Source organism: Tursiops truncatus, chromosome 1 (genome assembly GCF_011762595.2).
Source record: "Tursiops truncatus isolate mTurTru1 chromosome 1, mTurTru1.mat.Y, whole genome shotgun sequence".
Lineage (NCBI taxonomy): Eukaryota > Metazoa > Chordata > Mammalia > Artiodactyla > Delphinidae > Tursiops > Tursiops truncatus.
Genome location: NC_047034.1, coordinates 67,365,317 through 67,372,594, shown reverse-complemented (window position 1 = coordinate 67,372,594; position 7,278 = coordinate 67,365,317).

The following is a 7,278-nucleotide window of genomic DNA, read 5'->3' as shown; positions in this document are numbered from 1 at the left end:
ATCTTCGTGGACCAGGGCTCGAACCCGTGTCCCCTGCATTGGCAGGTGGATTCTTAATGACTGCGCCACCAGGGCAGCCCCCAAGAGTGAGTTTTATAGGGAATTATAAGAGGCAATGTGAAAACAAGGCATGATTGGCTAGGAGGGCAGGTATTTTCCTATAAGTCTGGAAAGTCCTATTTTCTAGGAAAAGGTAAGCTAGTTAGATTTGAGTTTGAAAATTCTAGTTGATGTATTTTAGTTTTCCTTGATAGGTGTTTTCTGTAAGTGCTAACTTAGGTTTAAATCTGTGATGTGGCAGGCCACTGGGGCAGCCGACATTTTTGTGGATCCCAGTATACTAATTAACTGTATCAATTCCCCCCATTTTGATCAAACTTTCAGTTGCAATTGAGAGATCAATATCAAAATGTAAGGTATTAGCCCCACTCTGAGCTATCACTTCTTGTCGATGTTGGAGTCAGGTTGACTCTCTCCATAGGTTTAGTATATGGAGGTCTCAGTCCCTTAGTTGGCTGTTTTCTTCATCTCATATTTGACATTCTAGGCAAAGGGAGATCATTTGTCTCATTGCCAGTGGCTACATATTTGCACTTAAAGCTTTTGAGACAACACAGCACACCAGGGAGACTATTAAAATGACTATAAGCAGAATAATTCCCACTCCAAAGCCACAGTCCCCATGGCCCAAAAGAACTTAGATCAAATAGATCAAAGACTGCATTGAAGAAGACAATTTTTTAAAAAAATTTTATTGGAGTACAGTTGATTTACAATGTTGTGTTAGTTTCTGCTCTACAGCAAAGTGAATCAGTTATACATATACATATATCCACTCTTTTTTAGCTTCTTTTCCCATATAGGTTATTACAGTATATAGAGAAGAGTTCCCTGTGCTGTACAGTAGGTCCTTATTAGTTATCTATTTTATATATAGTAGTGTGTAGATGTCAATCCCAATGTCCCAGTTTATCCCTCAGCACCCCCCACCACTTTCCCCCTGGTAACCATAAGTTTGTTTTCTACATCTGTGACTATATTTCTGTCTTGAAAATAAGTTCTTTTGTACCATTTTTTTAGATTCCACATATAAGTGATATCATATATTTGTCTTTGTCTGTTTGACTTACTTCACGAAATATGACAATCTCTAGGTCCATCCATGTTGCTGCAAATGGCATTATTTTGTTCCTTTTTTATGGCTGAGTAATATTCCATTGTATATATGTACCACATTTTCTTTATCCATTCCTCTGTTGATGGACATTTAGGTTGCTTCCATGTCCTGGCTATTGTAAATAGTGCTGCAATGAATATTTGGGGGTGAACGTATCATTTCAAATTATGGTTTTCTCAGGATATATGCCCAGGAGTGGGATTGCGGGATATGGTAGCTGTATTTTTAATTTTCTAAGGAAACTTCATACCTTCGTACTCCACAATGGCTGTACCAATTTACATTCCCACCAACAGTGTAGGACGGTTGCCCTTTCTCCACACTCTCTCCAGCACTTATTGTTTGTAGATTTTTGATCATGGCCATTCTGACTTGTGTGAGGTGATACTTCATTGTAGTTTTGATTTGCATTTCTCTCATAATTAGTGATGTTGGGCATCTTTTCATGTGCTTGTTGGCCATCTTTGTGTCTTCTTTGGAGAAGTGTCTATTTAGATCTTCCATGCATTTTTTGATTGGGTTGTTTATTTTTTTGATATTGAGGAGCATGAGCTGTTTGTATATTTTGGAGATTAATCCCTTGTAGGTTGCTTTGTTTGCAAATATTTTCTCCCATTCTGTGGGTTGTATTTTCATTTTGTTTATAGTTTCCTTTGCTGTGCAACAGGTTTTCAGTTTCATTAGGTCCCATTTGTTTATTTTTGTTTTTATTTTCATTACTATAGGAGGTGGATCAAAATAGGTCTGGCTGCGATGTATGTCAGAGAATGTTCTGCCTAGGTCCTCTAAAATTTTATAGTATCCAGCCTTACATTTAGGTCTTTAATCCATTTTGAGTTTATTTTTGTGTATGGTATTAGGAAGTGTTCTAATTTCATTCTTTTACATGTAGCTGTCCAGTTTTCCCAGCATGTTTTATTGATCTATATTTCTGGTTTTGTGCCAGTACAATACTTTTTTTTTTTTTTTTTTTTGCGGTACACGGACCTCTCACTGTTGTGGCCTCTCCCGTTGTGGAGCAACAGGCTCCGGATGCGCAGGCTCAGCGGCCATGGCTCACGGGCGCAGCCGCTCCGCGGTATGTGGGATCTTCCCAGACTTGGGCACGAACCCGTGTCGCCTGCATCGGCAGGCAGACTCTCAACCACTGCGCCACCAGGGAAGCCCTACCATACTGTTTTGATGACTATAGCTTTGTAGTATAGTCCAAAGTCAGGGAACCTGATTCCTCCAGCTCTGGTTTTCTTTCTCAGGATTGCTTTGGCTATTCAGGGTCTTTTGTGTTTCCATACAAATTGTAAAATTTTTGCTCTAATTCTGTGAAAAATGCCGTTGGTAATTTGACAGGGATTGCATTGAATCTGTAGATTGCTTTGGGTAGTATAGTCATTTTGACAATATTGATTCTTCCAATCCAAGAACATGGCATATCTCTCTGTTTGTGTCATCTTTGATCTTTCATCAGTATCTTATAATTTTCTGAATACAGATATTTTGCCACCTTAGGTAAGTTTATTCCTAGGTATTTTATTCTTTTTGATATGATGGTAAGTGAGGTTGTTTACTTAGTTTCTCTTTCTGACCTTTCATTGTTAGTGTTTAGGAATGCAAGAGATTTCTGTGTATTAATTTTGTATCCTGCATCTTTACCAAATTAACTGATGAGCTCTAGCAGCTTTCTGGTAGCATCTTCAGGTATAGTATACTTCAGTATAGTATAGTATCATGTCATCTGCAAACAGTGACAGTTTTACTTCTTGTCTTCCAATTTTGATTCCTTTTATTTCTTTTTCTTCTCTGAAAAAGTCCTAGCTGCAGCTAGGATTTCCAAAACTATGTTGAATAAAAGTGGCAAGAGTGGACATCCTTGTCTTGTGATCTTACAGGAAATGCTTTCATTTTTTCACCATTGAGAATGATATTTGCTGTGGGTTTGTCATATATGGCCTTTATTATGTTGAGGTAGTTTCCATCTATGCCCACTTTCTGGCAAGTTTTTGTCGTAGGAGACACTTTCTTAAGCCAAGTGGCTTTTTCAGTAATCTTAGGTAGCTGAGTTTCAACTTCCCCAGAAGTGTGACTCCAAGTACAGCAAGTGGTGTTGGCTAGAGCACAGACACCTTCTTTCGGTCTAAAAGATAATCAAGGCCTATTCTATTACAAGAACAACTTTGGCCAGAGGGTCTACAGATTATTGTCAGGCAGCTATTGCTTTGCCAGTAGCTTCTGTGATAACTTTAAGAGTTAAGGAGAGGTTCCTGATCACAGCCTCATTTACACTTCCTGCTAATCAGGGAAGTAGGTATCTGCCACAGGAAGCAAATTTTGAAACAGGAATGCCTCCCGGTAATTCTCAATTGATCTGTAATTTTAGTTGAGAGGAGCAGCCCAACGCGAAGCCTTGGTTTGATTGTGGACAGTCAGAGACATAAAGAGTTAGCTCAGACCATAGTGTCCCACCATTTCCCAATTACTTAAACATTGAGCTTCCCATGAATGAAGGGGCACTATAAACCTGGGAGGAGCACAGATGGCACTACCAAAAGAGGTATTCCATGGTGGAGAATATTGGAATAGGAGTGCAGAGTGATCAGCCAAGCCCTGGAGGTCAGATGAGTTATGATTTAAGAGTTAAGGGTCTGTAGACTGCACGGAGAGTATTGTTCTGATTTCTCTTTCTGTTAGTTGTTCTGATTTCTCTTTGTATTAGTTGTTAACTGGATGCAGAGAAATTGACTTACAGGGTCAAGGTTAGCAGTCTAACAGGATATAGAGGGTATTTCATTTGGTCCAGAGAAACTGAGGCATTGGAAATCAGGGAGACGTTTGGAACAGGCAGACTACAAAATCACCAGCATCATAGACCAACTGGGGTCTTTGGAGGCAAACCCAATAATCAAATAGGTCTTCCCCTTTGCAAAAGCCCCAGAAATACAGATGCTAGCATTATCTTTACAAGTGACAGAAAGAAAAAGAAGAGTGGAGAAGTAGGTACAAAGGGGAGAAGGTATTTCATGATGAGAGTGAAAGGACCAGGATTCTTGTTCCAAAGTCTCGGGTGGAAGCATTCTACTTCATGAAATCAGCAGCTTCTCATTCAAGTAAACTTGATTTTGAGCATTTGTACAGGACCACGTGTCAGGTGGACCCTTTTTCAGTTGTGAAATATGCATGCAAGATTAGATACCTTGTAATTTGGTAGCAGTGTCAGTGGTCAAGGATTCTTGGTAGAGTCCTTTCCATGAGTCTCACTTTTGCAAAAGCATTAGAGTAAAATAATAACTGTCTGTTAATGACAAAAGACTTAAAATGCCCATGGATAAAAATCTGATAATTCATTTGATAAGGAAATGTAGTTAATTCTGTGTTATACAATAAGTTAGGATGATAATTGGACACTGAGTGTATTGACACAATTCTAGAATCTTTAAACAATTTCTGGATTACCTGTATCAGTAACATATATCCATACACATATAACCTAAGAAGGTTTATCATCGCTTATTTGACAATGCTTCCCATGTAATTTAGCATACCAAATAAATCTAATTAGTTCAACATCTCTCCTTTACAAGCTGAGAGACAAATCCCTTGAGAATTCCAAGGGGGTCTCTGGGAAATCTCGGTGTTAACTCTGAGGTAAAAAACGCTGCATTTAGAATTTGATTTTGGGAACGTGTGAAAATGACAAAAGGTTTGAACATTTGACTAAATAGGATCACAGATCATTATGAAATAATAATTATCTATTTAACTAAAGTGACAATAAAAGATTTTAAAGGCAAATGCAGAAGGTTGCATAGTTATGAACAAAACTTAGCTCTTTTAATATTGAGAAGACTGTGTTTTCTTAAGTAGTCAATGACCTGATAAAGGCAACATGAAGCACAGGAAATTATTTTGGTAAGACGCAAAATATTTGCTTTCCAGGTAGATTATCAGAAAGATTAAAAAAATAATAATAAACTTTCACAGCCTTTTATATTAAGAGCAGACCAATAGTACAATAAAACCTTGTTTTTTTTAAGACAGAAGACCAAGTCTAATTTTGCCCCAGGATACTTTTTGATATTAAAATTCATTTAAAAAAAAGTTAAATAGATCCATTCCGATCTTAGCCACACCTTCCTGCTTGACTACACCCAAAATTTCTTTTCCAAGAATCCTTTTCCACAAATATTCTCCAACTTTTTATATACATTCTAGTTTTGTCCTGTTTTTTCTTTTTTCTTTTTTTTTCCTCTTTCTCATTCTGAAATAAACATTTTACTTTAGGACAAAATTACTCTTTTTTCCCTAACAAAAACACATCTCCATGTCTTGCATAGAAATGTTTCCCTTATTATTTCTAGTAGTTTTATATTAATTATAATTGTTATCCTTAAGAATCCCTTGATTCCTAGTGAAAACTAAAAAGTAAGCAATTGTGCACTGTCACTTGCCAATTCTGTGGATTGGCAAATTTGCAAACACATTTCCTAATTTTGAGAAACATATTCTTCCTCATAGTACATTTTTTCAATGTGACACAAACCATGTTTACTAAGAGATCAAAATATCTTTAGTTCCTCTGTAAAAGGAAGTCAAAAGTGGATAAACTTATGTTCAGTACTTAATGTTTCAGAATTTTATCTTACTTGGAAATGATCTAGATAGTCAACAAATATCCATCATTTAAGTTACCTTAGTGTAACTTTAGGATTCAAATAACCAAAATAATTTTGGAAACTATTTTTAAGTAGATGAACCATAACACATAAAAATTGTTGAAAAGTTCACTTACAAACTTGTATCGTATTTACATATATTTAATTTACTTGTTCTGAACATTTATGTTTCGATTCCTCATGACAAATTAAGAGACATTAAACAGCTAACCAAGTTAGCTTTCTTGCTGACAAATTCTCTAACAGAGATAAAGTGAGCTTATTTGACTTTTAGTAAACCTAGGTAAAATAAAAGTATTGTATTTAATGCTGGTAACTCTGAAGACATGCCTGTTTGAATTAAACCAACAAATTTAAACTAGCTTTATTTTACAGAAGCTTATCTTACATCATGTTACCTTGGCAAACATTTGGGTTAATTTCTGTATTACTGAGCGTATAGTTGATTTATATAAATGCTTAAATTTCTTTAGGCCAATTAAGTAGAGCTCGTTACAAATTAATTTTGGCAGTACCACCTGAAGGTAGAAAAAAACCTATGTATGTATGTATTATAACATATATACATAGACATACATAAACATACAGACAGATGCAAACAGAAGTCTTACAACTTTCATTTTAAAATTTTAGCCATGAAACAGCTATGATAATACAAAACTCAGTGGTTTATAAAAGAACAGTTGGGTCAAAATTGTGTTTCTGACAGGTGGAATAAGTTAAAACTACCTGCTCAGATGGCTTAAATTTTTTACTAATATTTGTGAAGACTGAAAATTTTCATGTATGTAGTTTCCAAATAGCCTTTCCTTTTTTTTTTTTCCTAGTAAGGATTACTTCTCTGAAGTTTGAATTTCAAAGAAATGGCACACGGAAAGAGTGCAAGTTCCTCCAAGAAGGACTTTTATTTTCTATATCTAGAATTTTATGATACCTACAAGCTTTTTGAGATGAATGGGGAGGTTTGGGAATTGGTAAAAAGGATAGGTTGGCTTTACATTGTTTCTAGAGCTGCACTTCTGATCTTACAGGACAAGGACAGTTTTTTCCTAATTAATTAATTAATTAATTTTGGGCTGTGTTGTGTCTTCCTTGCTGTGCGCGGACTCTCTCTAGTTGCGGTGAGCGGGCTCTACTCTTCGTTGCGGTGCGCGGGCTTCTCATTGTGGTGGCTTTTCTTGTTGTGGAGCACGGGCTCTAGATACGCAGGCTTCAGTAGTTGTGGCATGAGGGCTCAGTAGTGGTGGCTCATGGGCTTAGTTGCTCTGCAGCATGTGGGAGCTTCCCAGACGAGGGCTCGAACTTGTGTCCCCTGCATTGGCAGGCAGATTCTTAACCATTGCACCACCAGGGAAGTCCCAGGACAGTTGTTTTTAATTCCTCAAAGAATTGGGTTGCAGCCTGAATGATCTCAAAGCGTTGACCCACCCATCC